The following is a 14,515-nucleotide window of genomic DNA, read 5'->3' as shown; positions in this document are numbered from 1 at the left end:
CTCTGATGATGGGTATCACCAGAGACATTGTGAAACTATTGTTCCAACATATTTTCGTTTTTATCATCCTCTGCTTCACGTTTAAAATAGTTCACAATTAAGGTCATCTTCTTTACCATTTTTTAAAATCCTGTCTCCGGTGTCTCCCCCCCCCTGTTTAGGTAGATTATTTTCATATAATTCAATGCAGCTTGGTGGATTTAGTTGGAATTACTTAGCAAATTCAGATTTTGCATTCAGAGAAGCACTAGCAGAACACAGAAATGATCAACTGTGATGCAAGTGTGTGAGTTTTCTTAAAGGGGTTGAAATCTGATGGTTTGGCTTGTGATCCTTCATCTGGTTGAGAGCAGGAAAAACATCATAAAAAGCCTTTTACCATTTCATGATCACCGGTCTGGATGTTTTTGCTGTCATGAATTTGTTTATTTTGATTGCAGGAGCTTACTGAATAATCCCAGTGTTGTCATTTTTTTAATGAAGTGAAGGATTTATTGACTCCTTTGGCTTCTCTGCATCTCATCAGTTTTGCGTCTGAGCTTTTGCTGTGATGACAAGGTGGCTCTCTGCGCGGACTGGGAGGTTTTTCCTGACTCGTATGCCGCATTAAAAAAGGGATATTTCTGTTTTCTTTCCAGCCGTTTTATTTTCTGCTGGTGGTTGTTTTGCTGATCACTGATCCCTGACTGTGGTATGTCCAGTGTCAGACCCCTGCCCCCCCCTGCCAGGCGCCCGGTCTCACCTTTCACGGCCAGGGCCTGGGCTGACCTGAAGTGATTCCAGATGTGGGATCTTTTTGCCCCCCTTCCCCTCCTCCCAGACGTCTCTTCCACCCCCTCCCTCAGCGTTTGGCCCCCAGGCTCTGGCCAGCCACTCCATCAGGGTTGACAACGTCCCCTTGGACAGCGTCTCTCCTCGCCTGAGCACATGACATACAAGCCCCCCCCCCCCCCACCATCACCACCAGCAATCTCCTCCTCCTCCTCCCCCTTCACCCTCACCCCCCCACCCCTATCCTCAGCAGCACATCTGGAGCTCATTACAGAGGAGACAGTAAGAGTGAGGGAGGGGCGAGGAGTCTGAGTGCACAGTGTGTGTGTGTGCAAGAGAGCGGGAAAGAGCATTTCTCCCTAAAACATCCACCTTTTTTCTCTCCTTTCATCCTGTTTCTCTTGTTTTTTTTTTTTTCTTCTTTAACTTTTGCTTTTGGCCCCTTCTCCTGCACACACGGCCGTTCCCTCCCTCCTTCTCAGCCTGCAGCAATCTCCGTCTCTATGTCAGTGCCACATGATCACAAATACTTTATTAATGAGTGGTTTTGGAAAAGAGCTTGACAGAGAAAGAAAAAAAAAACAGAGAAAATCTCGGCGCAGCCTGAGTGAAATACTGCACAGCTGTTAACAGTGTGTGGTTTGGGTGAACAACCAAAAGAATGTCCCAAGATGTGGAGTTTCCACGCAAAGTCAAGTTGACTGAGAGGTTGCACTGTTTGTGTGATTAAGTCACTATTATTACACACTTTTCATAAACACAGATGCAGGTTTGAATACACCCTCTATTGAACTGTAAAGGAAACATAATTAACTCCAATCTGCCATCTCAAGGTTAACATTGATGACCATATGAACGGCGCTCCCATCGCCAACAAATGGGTGTGGTGTTTTCTTTTTTCTTGCCTCAGGCCCTAACAGAGTCTGGCTGCATTTTCCCTTTAAAGAAAAGTTGCTCTTTCTCATTAACAGGAGCAAAACTTTTAAAACTTTTACAAGTAAACACAGATATTTTTGATGGTGATTAAATTCTCTTTGAGTGTAAAGGCCACGAAAAGAGGTGGACTAGCCCATTGGTTGTCTGTCAGAGGGATGTTGTGACCTCATAGTCAGGTTCTGTTGCTCGGCGACATCTAGTGGTTATGACGATGGGGACAGGAACAGAAGGGAAACGTGTGATACATTGGGAGGACGTTTAGGTTGACAGGTTGGTGTGACATGAGAGAGCAATCTTCGATCCCCATGTTAAAGTCGCAGTTTGTTGTTGAATTTGTAATGTTGAAGACTTCCTAATTTTAAACCATCTTTGCCTCACCCTGACCATTATCATAGTAATAATGGTGACAAGGGTGGCTGTCCAAATCTAGGGATTCATGTGTAGAGAACGATGTCGTGGGCTCATGGCGAGTTTATTTCACTGCTGTTGTCATCAGTTGGGTCCACTCCACTCTGCAAAGCATGGTGGTCTTTATTGCTTGGCTAGTGTCAATTACATTCCTTTTCATGGTGCATTGTGGGATACTTTGAGTACATTACGTAGTGTATAATAATTCCCACTAAACATTTGGACCCCCTGGATAGTGGACTATAGGGAGTGGGTAAGGCCACCTGAAGGATCAGTACCAGGAGGCCTGAAAAGGCAACCTGTGGGGACTTTCAGGACAGCCATGTTCCCAGAAACTGGAATGATTCAGCATTTAGATGAAAAACTCCCTGAAGCTTGGTTTTCCATTTTTTTCAACCCATTGTGCATTTTACTCCAAATGACAGTTGTGGAGATTGAAAAGTATAGGATGTGAGTACAATCCTAAATGTCACATGCTGTATTTTCCCATGCTGCATGTAACAGTGACAAAGATAGTTTTTGTCTCGTCCTGGATGTAACTTAATTATGGTGTGATAAAAGCTTCTGGCTCAGCGGGAAGGTCTGTTGAAACTGTTCTTGTCCCAGATGAGTTGGGATTTTAATTCTCTCGGCTCTGCTGAGGTCCAGCAGGGCAACAGTCAAAACAACAATTATGGTGACTGGCATGACGTGAACCCGTAAGACATCATCACTGTATAATCATCGCCAGAGTTCATATTCCCTCATGGTGCATCAACTATTTTAAGGGTTTGGCGGAGTTTGTCCAGCTCTTACAGGAAGCTAGGCCCTCACAGAAGAACACATGTTTGACCTGGGAAATATGTTAGACATCTCCAGAGCACTTTCCTCACCTCTGGGAATATAACATTATTCATCCACTCGGCTTCATGGTGCCTTAAAAAGCGCCTGACGAAAGGGTAGCATCATCAGACTGTCAGATCCCAGGCAGAGCCCACACCGCTCTGCAGGACAGAACGTGACAACAAGGTACAGACAGAATCAGGTCAGTGATCAGGTTATGGTTCTTCAGGGCCATCAGAACCCTCTTCAGTGTCCATGTGTCACCTTTACAGGCTCTCTTCCTCCCTCTGCTGGACATAGACTGTCACCACAGGACTGCTGACCACAGGGAAAGGACAGAGACGGCACTGTCCCCAGACTGGTCCAGGGGCAAAGATGAGCAACTTTAACCTAAAACCAGAGCCTGAGGAATCATTTGTTAAGGGTTTCAAAATGTAGGCTAATCAGCAGCAGGCAGCTGATTCAGACTTTTGGTCCACCAATCCTGAAGACCAGAATTGCAAATTATTAGTATTAATATCAATAATAATTATCATCATAATCAAATTCACCCTGAAACAACCAAACCAGGTTGTGGTGCAATCAACAGAAGCAAAGGAAACAGTCCTCACTTATGTTAGTTTCTTTAAATGGGTCCTAAAAACGTAGAAAAATTTGTGAGGAGAGCAGCAGAAACTAAATATCAACTAACTTCTACAGAAGAAAATAAAAAACCATATCTGTAAAAATACATGAAACAAAAACATCACTTCAGTACCTGGAGCTTTCCAGCATAACTAACGAGCTTCCTCGGCAGATACAGAGCAGCAAGACACACTCCAAACCCTGAATACCAACATCACCTGAAAAGGAAGTTTTAGAGACTGAGAAATGAATATTTGTGATGTATCGCGTTGTTGCCTTGATGATGGAAACGATGCGTCTGTGCAACTGTGAGTTTGGGAAGTTTACATATTTGAAAGAACAGTTTGCTGTTTTGTTCCTTTTATGGCAGTTTTCATTGTTTTATACTCCCAGGCCCCTGCTGGTGAACGCGATAACCTTATGTCCAATGTCACAACGCTATGAACTGCGGGTAATTCTCTAAAGTATAAGCTGGGTCCATGTTCAGGGGTCTCACCTTTCAGAGACTGCATTTGATAGCCGATTGTGTCACAGCACAGCAAGCTGGTCCATCATACTTAGAGGCCTCTTTCACATGTTTTCCTTTTCCTTCCTAGTCAGGAGCCACTTGTTGGATCCTTTGCTGCCAAAACTATTCCAAGATTCATTACACGCACTAGTGGCACCACTGGTGATGCCAAGACAAAAACCCATACATTACATTGTTTCATTTCAGTCAGCTTTTGTGATCTACAAACAGAACCAGACCTCATTCCCAGGATGGTTTTAAAGTGGGACAATAACCCTCAGCCTGTCTGGTGTTGGGATCAGTCCAGAGAATAGAGTTAATTTAGAAAAAAAAGGACTTCATAAAGGAAATTCCGGGTAGTAACCGAACTAAAAGGGAGAATAAAAACTTCATCTGACTCATTGACAAGAACAAGCTCTCAGTGTCTGACAGTTTGGGATTCTCAGACTTTAGCTGAAAGAGCTGTGGTCTGATCTGCAGCTTTGGTCATTAATTGTCAAGCTAAGTTCATTAAAATAAAACATGTCCATCAGCGTCCTTCTCACCCTGTTGCTCTGTAATAGAGAGGAGCTGGACTGGGAGAAATGAGGCTTGAGCGTCTTTAACTCATTTTTCTCCTCGATCAGACCGTGTTCCACTAAGCTGCTGACTGAGACGGAGAGGAGGAGGAAACCCTGCTCCATCATCTGTACTGAAGGTTTCTTTAATAGACTCCATTCAGGCCAGTTGGAGATGATTATTTGAAGAAACACGACACTGGGCTTGGATCAAATGTGGGCACGTTACAGGCCTGGGCACAAATGAGGACGTCCATACAGGGGATATAGACGTGTGTGTGTGTGTGTGTGTGTGTGTGTGTCAGAAAGAGAGTAGAAGAGAGGGATACAGTTTATGCATGTGCCTTTTGATCAGTGCCTAAACTTGAGGCTATGAGGAATGTTTCTTTTTCTCCTTTGAAGGCAGTTTGAGTTTTCAGTAATAGTTTTGGTTCAGCTGAAGCTCATGTGTGTGTGTGTGTGTGTGTGTGTGTGCGCGCGCGTGTGCATGTGTGTATGTGTGCGTGTGCGTGGGGGAGTGTGACTGTATTCAACTCAGTATAAATTGGGGCGAGCTCTGAAATGAATATCATTGTCACATCTCTTGCCAGAGCAAATTCCCCCATCCAAAACGAGCAATTTGGAGTCGACGCCTGCCGTGGAAAATCTGCCTTCAATTTTCCTTCACTGGTGGTTGTGCGTGCACTCTTTCTCTCATTCACATACACACTCAAGCAAACCAAAAGAAAAATAGAGCCCTCTCTCTTACACACACACACACACACACACACACACACTAACTTGCAGATCTAGTTGGCCTGCAGCAAGTGGACCCCACAGTTTATTTTTTTCTCAATTATCCATTTAGTGTAAGTGGCAGGTGCCTGATGTGCTCCACGCAGAGAGGAAGTGTTTGCATCGTCCTCATTGAACAATGGCGCTTAAACTAATACCTGATTTGCACCGGTGAGTCACCAGTGAGAAATAGATTTTCGAGACAGCTGGCTCTGACGCCACTCTTGTTTCTTTGTTTTCCTACTTCCAGTAATTGCCTCCTACCATCACAACTGCTACAGACACACAATCTGTTCTCACTGTAATTAGTTATTGAAGAGTTTCTCTTTTTCTCTTCTACTTCTGTATCTATTCTCATGACTTCTGAGGAACGAAGCCCAGCTGGATCCAGGTCAGAATATATTTAGACAGCACATCTGCGTGTGGACATGTTCATTATTAGAGACTCATGTAGTGGAATTAATGGAGATTACTGATTAACATACCCCCCCCAAAAAAAATTTAAGAAATAATTATAATAATAGCTTTTCTCTCAGATTCTTGTGTTTGTGTCATTATTGTGGTACACAGTGGATAATTATCTGATTTCAAAGCCATTTCTGTCCTGGGTCTGTCACTGTTACTGCTTGAGTTTCCATCCAAATAAAATAGAAATTTTGACCAAATTACATCAAACTAGCGAAGGAAAGACATGAATGTGCATTTCCAAACCATTGCTGTTGTGTAAATGAATTGAGTTGGATGCATTAAGACAAAGAAATAGCTAAAATATGTTTGTTTCATGTGTTAATGTGAGGAGGGTGACATCCTCCTCATTGCTTTGCACACATCACATACTTTGGTGGAAATGTAATCAACATTAAAGTCAGTTGCTTCATGATTTATTCACCAGTCTGTTCCAACTACAGTTTACTGCCTTTTCTTTTTATAGATTCTGGCTTTTTAACAAAAGCAGGCCTGGCAACACCTGATGGAGCAGGAACTAAAGCTCAGGTGGTTTGGAGAACTGGGAGATGTTTGCGTGACTGTATGCAGCTTTTGTCGCTGTGCTCGGATCACAACCTGCAGGAGTCCCTGTGTGAAAACTGCTGAGGATATCAAGTTTGAACGTTAACATGCTGAAAGTATTCAGTTTTTAATTTCCAGGATTTCACTCCACATTTCTAACATGCTATATAAACTTTTGAATCTAGAATGACCCTAGAAACAGGCGGCATGGTGGTCCAGTGGTTGTTCTCCCTGATTTCAAACACAAACAGAGGTTATTTGGTGACTCGAACTTTCCTGGTGTGTGCGTGAATGGTTGTTTCTTTTTTGCATAGACTGGCAGCTGGTCCAGGTGTTAGCAGGGACCCTCTGACAGATAGATGAGCTTATAAATTTAACATTCACAGTGCATAAATCACTAAAGTAAACTATCAGTCCTCAGTAATTAAAGATGGAAGGAACCAATGTGAATAATAACAGCACCATGAAAGGAAGCATTGTGAATGATCTGAAATAGAAAATCAAGTTACTTTTTATTTCAAAAGAAGATGAGTTTTTCATGGCCATGCAGATTATCTAGTTTTTGACTTTTCATATTTTGAGAAGTTCCACTGTCCAGGTCTCTGGCATCAGACTTGAACATCATCTGCAACCTTTCTCTGGAAGAAACAAACAAAACACTGTTATTCAAGTGAAGAGACAAACTCACTGAAAATGAACAGAACCACTTGTATTTCACAATGAAATGTTTAGACCCGGGTTTTAGTTCGGATTTATTCAAACCTGATTGATCTAGTGATTCACAAATTGAAATGTCTCGCCCCTTACCATTGCCAGCATGAGCATGTTTCATATTGTAGTATGCTCCCAGGTTCTTCAAATCCCTAGATTTCCAGAAAAGTGTCCAAGAAGTATTTCCTCAGTGTCATCAGAGGTTGTTCCTCCCTGTTCTCGCTGAACTGCCTCTTCTGGGCTTGCAGTGGATCCTTCTTGTGATCCAACCTCTGTCACGCTCTGTTGCACAAGCACAGGAAAGCACAGATGATTTCAGTCCACATAGAGCATGATAAACTAAACCAAGCCTCAAGTTCAGCCAAGCATCCATAATAAGCTCTGACACAGCAGTTTTTCCAAATTTCATCTGCTCTGATCTGCTGTAATTACAAGTCTTCAAGTTTCCATGATATAAACCAATTTGGCGGAAGGGACAGTTGAATCTGATTTAAAACAATGCTATGATAATAGATTTCAACCGGCAACATTATCACTGATCATCATCCAGATCTTAGTTGGACTTCTTTATCCTCAGCTCTGCAGCTTTCATTCTGAGGAACTCTGGTTTTCTTTTCTTTTGAATCATCATTAGTCTGAACAGGCCTCATGAAATCTAGCTGACGCCTCACTTCCCCTAAGGAATATCTCCTCTTCATCTGTAACCCCCCGTTCATTATGTGTATTGTTGGACTTGTGCAGTGCAGGATCTTTTCCCTCTAAGCAAAGGCAGCAGCGTGCCCAACAAGCAAAATCTACAAAGACAGCAGAGATGGTGGGAGTGGGAGGAAAAAGGTAGGGATATGAGGGTTCAACTAAACTCAACTCTGACCTACTGAACAGGCTGACAGTTAATTTTGTTTGTGTTTCGTACCTGTAATGTCATGTTTAGTTGTGCTGCCTTACATGAGGCTCCTGTAAATGTCCTTTGGGTGGGGGGCAGGTGCTAATCTCTGTGAGTTTGTTTCTTCAGTATGTCATGAGAAGATTCGTCCCATCTTTAAATCTGCTTCATAGCTTTGCATTTAGCTAAGCTTGGACAAACACATCTAGAATGATGAGACATTCTCATCATGTCTCACAAACTGCAACCAGCTGATGGGGGTAAAACCTGTGAATGGAACAAAGACCCTTCTAAGACTCTCTCAAATACTTTTCAGTGTGTAATCGGGCAAACATCCAGCACGTAGTGAAACAGATGGATCAGAAGGTGTAGGATCATCTGGTCGTCATGTATCTCCCTTCACCAGAAACCCTCTGAGTTTCCTGCCTTTTGTCAGTCATCATGACCCCCCCCCCCCCGGGCAGATCATTCCCTAATTGAGCCACATCTTATCCATTCTTGGCTCATTAAGCCCCACAGTGGCATGAAGCCTGCAGCTCTTCATCGGTCTGCTGTAGGAGAATCAGCACAACCACACTGTGTTTTATGGCTGCAAATATGACAAAAGAACACAGCATGTGTTGTTATCTCACATTGTTGAAGCTTCACAGGTGCCATCATCATCAAGAGGACGCAGGCAATCCCTTCAACTGCGAGTATAAAAGCAAACAAAGGCCGTATGATTGGAAATTAGTGATTCAATACTAAATATTACCACACACTTGGAGTCACCAGCACACTGAGCAGCTGTGCAACATGTGGTTGTGATGATGCACCCACCTGAGGGTATGATGGATGTCTGCACCACGGTGGGAGAGGCCACGTGTTTCCCCTGGCGAGGAAATTCCTGATCAGGACATCAGCTCTGAGTAAAGGAATGAGCTAATATTAACAGTCATCTGAAACGCCACATGCAATGATGACAAATTCAAACAAATACAGCAGGAAAGTTAAGGAGAGTGTCAATTAATTTCTACATCATGAACACATCACTCATCAACACATCCGTAAAACCATATTGTCCAATTAATGCAAGGACATGCAAATACCTTAGACATATGTCAGTCCTCACACTGATTTCCCCTTTAAATACCTGTAAAACTGGTTGGACACTCATTGGTTGATCGTACTCACAAAGAAAGAGCCTGAACACATATCTTCCCCTAAATGTGCGAATTTTTGCTCTAACACTAAGCAAATATCTTCACGTAAATGTGTGTGTGTGGTCCCTAAACAAGATAAGATAAAAAAAAAAAAAAAAAACTAAGAATAACAGATGTAGCTCAGTTTTTGGCCACTAGGTGACAGAAAAGCAATGTTTGGCACAGACTCAGTGGGATGGATCAGCTGTGTTGGAGTCAGGAGACAGCAAGCCTGAAGAAAATGGGAGAAATGTCTCAAGGTCACTTTGGCAGAAGCTTTTAATGTGAAAATCCCCATGATCACCGCGGTTTACACACAGCTTCATGTAACTATTCTCATTTCATCTTTGCATCATCTACCCTCCTCTTTAGGAGCCCTTACCTTCAGGGGCCAGATGCAGAAGTTTAACAGTCCTCTGTGTGTGTACTTGCAGATTATCTTTTCACACCTGCCCCTGCTCAGCTCACTGACATGTTTCACCCCTCACGTGGTTGTGCGCCAAAAACGAGCCTCCCCTCTGCGTCGCAAGGCTCTTCCTTTGATGTCTGGTGTGAGGGGGGGTGAAGCCCAGACTGCCGGTTATTGGGTCGTGGAGGTGGGGGGGTGATGAAGGGGTTCGACCAATGAGCTGAAACTGGAGCATCAGCATCTCTGACTCCCAGACTGAGCGGATATCGGGGGATGCTTGCGGGATGATCCGCGCCGCTCCAACCGGAGAACGGACGGTGAAGTCACAGGGATGAGCGCGGAGGATACCGTCCAGAACCGGACCAGAGGAGGATGGAGAGGGGGCTGCTGCTCCCATTAGTCCCAGACTACCGTGTGGAGTCCGGACCTCTGGCTTCGGATTCACTGATGCGCCGGTGCGTTGTATTATATTACATTATATTATGTGATCTGATCCAATGAAGGATAACTGCTGCATAATCTGAAGGAAGGCGTGCAAAGCGATAATGCCCTTGTTGTGGTGATGTTGTGTTAATGTTTTCAGTGAGTGGCAGCTGCCTGATGTGTCTGACTGTTCTCAGACAATAACTGCTTCCTGTTCAGTATTGATCTATTGATTTCGGATTTGAATGGTGACACCCAGCAGGCACAGAACTGTCTGTGCTACAATTAAAGCCTGCTTTTTGCTCCAGAATTCCAAAAAAAGCAAAAAGCAGCACAGACGGGTTGCATGGATGTGTGTGGATAGAATGAGGTGACAGGATGTTCGTCATCCTCAGTGGGAAAGCTATGGGAGTTTGGAGGCAAACAACATCGTCAGGTGGGGCCAACACAGGGCACAATAACATTCAGTGCTCACAGACACACAATAAACGTGATATTTGAAAACCGCTGTCCATTCCGGCTGCATGAACCAGTTTAACGGGCAAAGCCTGTGCAGGAAATGAACTTCATATGAACTCCGTTCAGTCCAGTTTATTGACCCGATGCAGGTCTCTGAACTTTGGCCTGCTCTCTCACACTGTCGCCTCAAACCAGTACAGACCACACTGGAAACACTCACACACAGACAATATTTCCTGCATGTGTTTTCAGATCACATAAAACAACCAAAGAACTGCTGTCACTGATTCCATTGTCTTCAGAGATTATGTGTTTGTGTTTTTATTCTGCTCCTTATTCATTTCATCCTTTTGTTTTCTTCTTTCACTGATCTGAACTTTACTGTTCACGCTTGACATATTGATTTCATTTATATAATTTTGGTGCTGCTTGATGTTGTTCTTGATGTGCAGCAATAAAACAGCATCTTTATAAAGTCAGTTATCTTGGATTTTTATAATTATTGTTATTATTATTCAGGCTGGTTGTGACCAAAGCTTCAGGACAGACATTTATGAGACAGCAGATTATAATGTGACTAGTGAGACGTCTTCAGGGCCGATTGGAGGCTACAATCCTTTGTAAAGTGATGAGAGGGGCTGAGGGGAGCTGGTTAGCATGCTAAATCTGGAGTCACAGTGGATGTTTGCGTGTTTCGCGGCTGCAAAATGTCTTGGTTTCCATTTCATCTGCTACGTTAAGGATCTAAAAATTCATTGTCTATTTAATGGCAAAACTACACGCAAAAAAAAATGTGCACATTTGAATGGGTGCTTCCAGAATTCCGTACTTTGAACCCAACAACACCACAGAAAGACTGAGCTGCAACCCAGATCTACATTTTAAAAACACACAATTTCATATAGAAGCATCTCACATGGAGGCTCCAACACTTCCATGAGCACCGACCTCAGAATGAAGCTCCAGTCAGCATCGTGGCCAACAGTTCAGTGTGTGTGTGTGTGTGTCTGTTTCCCTTCAGCAAAATATGGATATAAGCAGCTTTTTCCACAGTGGTGATGTAAAACATTTGAGCTCATTGATGTTACCATGAGCCAAACACATCACACAGATTTCGTGATTATTTGTGATGCTGGTCTTCAGTAATATGAGCCCTTGTTGGGTTTAACGATGCTCATTAATAATAAATGTATCTGTCACTACAAGACAGTAGCAATGGCCACTTCCTCACAGCGAAGCATCATCTGTTCGTGTTTAGATTCTCTTGCAGACTTCTGCAGGGATTCGTCACGTCTTTGTTGGATCAGCGTGACGTTTTCGGAATATTTTTGGTCGCGCTGCTGACAAACCAGTTGTCATCTTCTGTCTCTCTCTGACAGACACTTGGCCTGGTAAACATGATGCACTCTCTGTATAAGCCTCATCAACAGCTTGTTACAGACGCAACTGCTTTAAATAGACGACTGCTTCCCTCCCGAGCCGAAAGAAGGTGCTCATGCCCTGGATCTAATCAAAGAGGGAGGAGCTTTGTGCTTCACTCCACGCAGATGGTGGTGGAGGAAGATCCGGAATAAAAAATGCCCCTGAATCACAAATTGTACCAACAGACATTGCCCTTCTGTCAGATGTCACAGGTTTGTTAAAATGAGTTATGTGAATCATCTGTCTGAAATTGAAAGTAATCAGTCAAACATCTGATCCTGTTATTGGGTGTTTAACTGGATTTCTGTCTTTAGAGGAATTGAAAATGTTCAACTGTTGTTGCCATTTCTGGCACCAACGAGTGAAATTAGATAGCGTTTTTTATCGGAGTGAGCAGAAAGTGTGACAGTGGCTCCTCCAGGTTCGGTCTTAAACCTGATCATCAGCTTGACAGAGCCAACAGATGCCTCGGGTTACAGTTAGTTTGCTTTGTCTTATTTACTTTTTTTGATGCTCAGCTGCAAGTTGTCGACACTGCAAAGTCAAAACTTTAAAGCATCTATTTGCTGTGAAGGTTGAAGGTTCACTGAGTAACGGTGCTGCTGCTCAGAGTAGGATGAGGACGATGTGAGTCGTGGGAAGAAGGGAAGGGTGGAGGAGAAGGGTGATTAGGGTAATTACAGTGAGTGTAGCTTACTGTCAGCAAACGTCTCCCTCCTCTCTCACTGTCTGTTTCCTATCTCCTGGTTTTTCTTCTTCTCTTACTGTAAATCCGTCCCTGTTTCATTTAGCCAGGGAACAGACACTTCTGTGGGACACTCCTCCCACATCCTTACCTCATCTCCATTAATTCTGGTGATGAATTCCATCTAAATCCTGGACAAAACGACCCAGCCCAGCCTGCCGATCCAATTACAAAAAGTCCTGTGAAAATAAACAGGCTGGCTCATCCAAGAGAAACTGATGTTTTCCTCAAATTTCATCTTGTAACCCTGGTGGTCATGGGTGAAAAACGAACATGTTCACACACGCCAAAAACATGACTCAGCACCAACAGTAGTCTAGAGCAGTGAGGATAAATGATAGTTCAGCACGTAGAAAGAACAGGTTTATCTGGAGGGAGGAGAGCTGGACAAAGGTCTGGAAGAGAACAGGGAAGTGAAGCGATTAAAAAGGACTGTGGTTTAAAAATGGGGGAACTACAGAAAAAATTACAGCACAAAAAAGTAAAGTGAGAGGAAGGAAAGTATGGAGAGAAGGAAAGTCACCTTGTCTTGTTTTCTTTTGCTATGTAACCTGAGTGTACAGAAATGATGCACCCAGTTATTGAGTGGAGGAAAAAGAACAACGGATCGGGATTATGAGATTATTACACTAGATTATGAGATTTGTGAATATGTGGATGTGATCTGTGTAGACTAAATCTAGACACGTACTACATAGACTGTGTCTAGATTTATATAGTTATATTGAATAATAAAGTTGCTCACAAAAGAGAATGTGAATAGAGAATCTTTTCAGATTTCAGCTTTTGTATTTCCACAGTCTAGCCCAAACTTGGCAGCTCTTAATTAAGGCGCTCGGTCCTGATATTTTAGGAGAAAACTGTCTGGCACGCCGGTGATTGATGTTTTTCAAAAATTGAAACGTGTAAATCAAAAAACAGCAAGGGAAAATAATATCCTCTTCCTTCCCCTCACATTAGCTTCAGGATCCCTCAGACAGATCCCCCTCCCAGAATTTGAGGCACCATCTTGGACACTATGTTGGACAGGCCAGAGTTCAAAAAAATGAAAATATGATGGCAAACATTCAAGAGACCAAGTGACCTGAAGTAAATCAAAGTGTCAGGCTGTTTTGACTGATTGGATAATGAGAGGAAAGCCTCTCAGTCCAACCTCTGATGTTCAGTCCCTCCCCGTCCAGAGGGACGGCGTCATAACCCCGGGCTCCTGAACAAACCGGCTGCATGTGAGGAATGTGAGGCAGGTATGTGAGGATACCTCAGCTTTGGAAGGGAGGGAACGGGATTCCTTGAGCTTTAATGAGAGCCAGGAGCAGCTCAATCTGTTTGTTCAGACTGAGAGTTGCACAAGTCCTGAATCTGGAATGTATTTTGTGAAAGCTTCAGCCCTCTTCACTGCAGGTGCGTGTGTTCAAGAACATGTTTCTAGTCAAAGCTATCAAAACTGCATCAAACGTTTACTTTGCATTTTACTCCCTGTTCACACTTACATATTATTTTTTTCATTTTCTCTATAGCACCAGTGACAAGAAGTCAGTAGGCCAAACAGGAGAGACAATCTGATCCTTTGATTGGCTGATCCCATAAAAAACACAGCAGATTTCAAGTAAACACATCAGAATCTGCAAAGTTGGATGGTGGGCGAGGCTTGTAGGCATCTGATTTATAATGAAAGACCACATGGAGCTCTAGCTTTAGACTGCACAGACCTGTAAGGTTTTACTGTAGTAACAAGCGAAGCTTCTTTAGATAAACATGAAAATGAAAATGAAAATCAAATATAGTTACATTCTCACTTCTCCCACGTCAAACTGTTGGTTTCCTTTTCAGTCGCTGACTCACAGTGTTCACCATCAGTGTGTGAAATGATTTTC

This window comes from Echeneis naucrates, chromosome 4, assembly GCF_900963305.1.
Source record: "Echeneis naucrates chromosome 4, fEcheNa1.1, whole genome shotgun sequence".
NCBI classification, from domain to species: Eukaryota; Metazoa; Chordata; class Actinopteri; order Carangiformes; family Echeneidae; genus Echeneis; species Echeneis naucrates.
Note: the sequence above shows the minus strand (reverse complement) of the source record.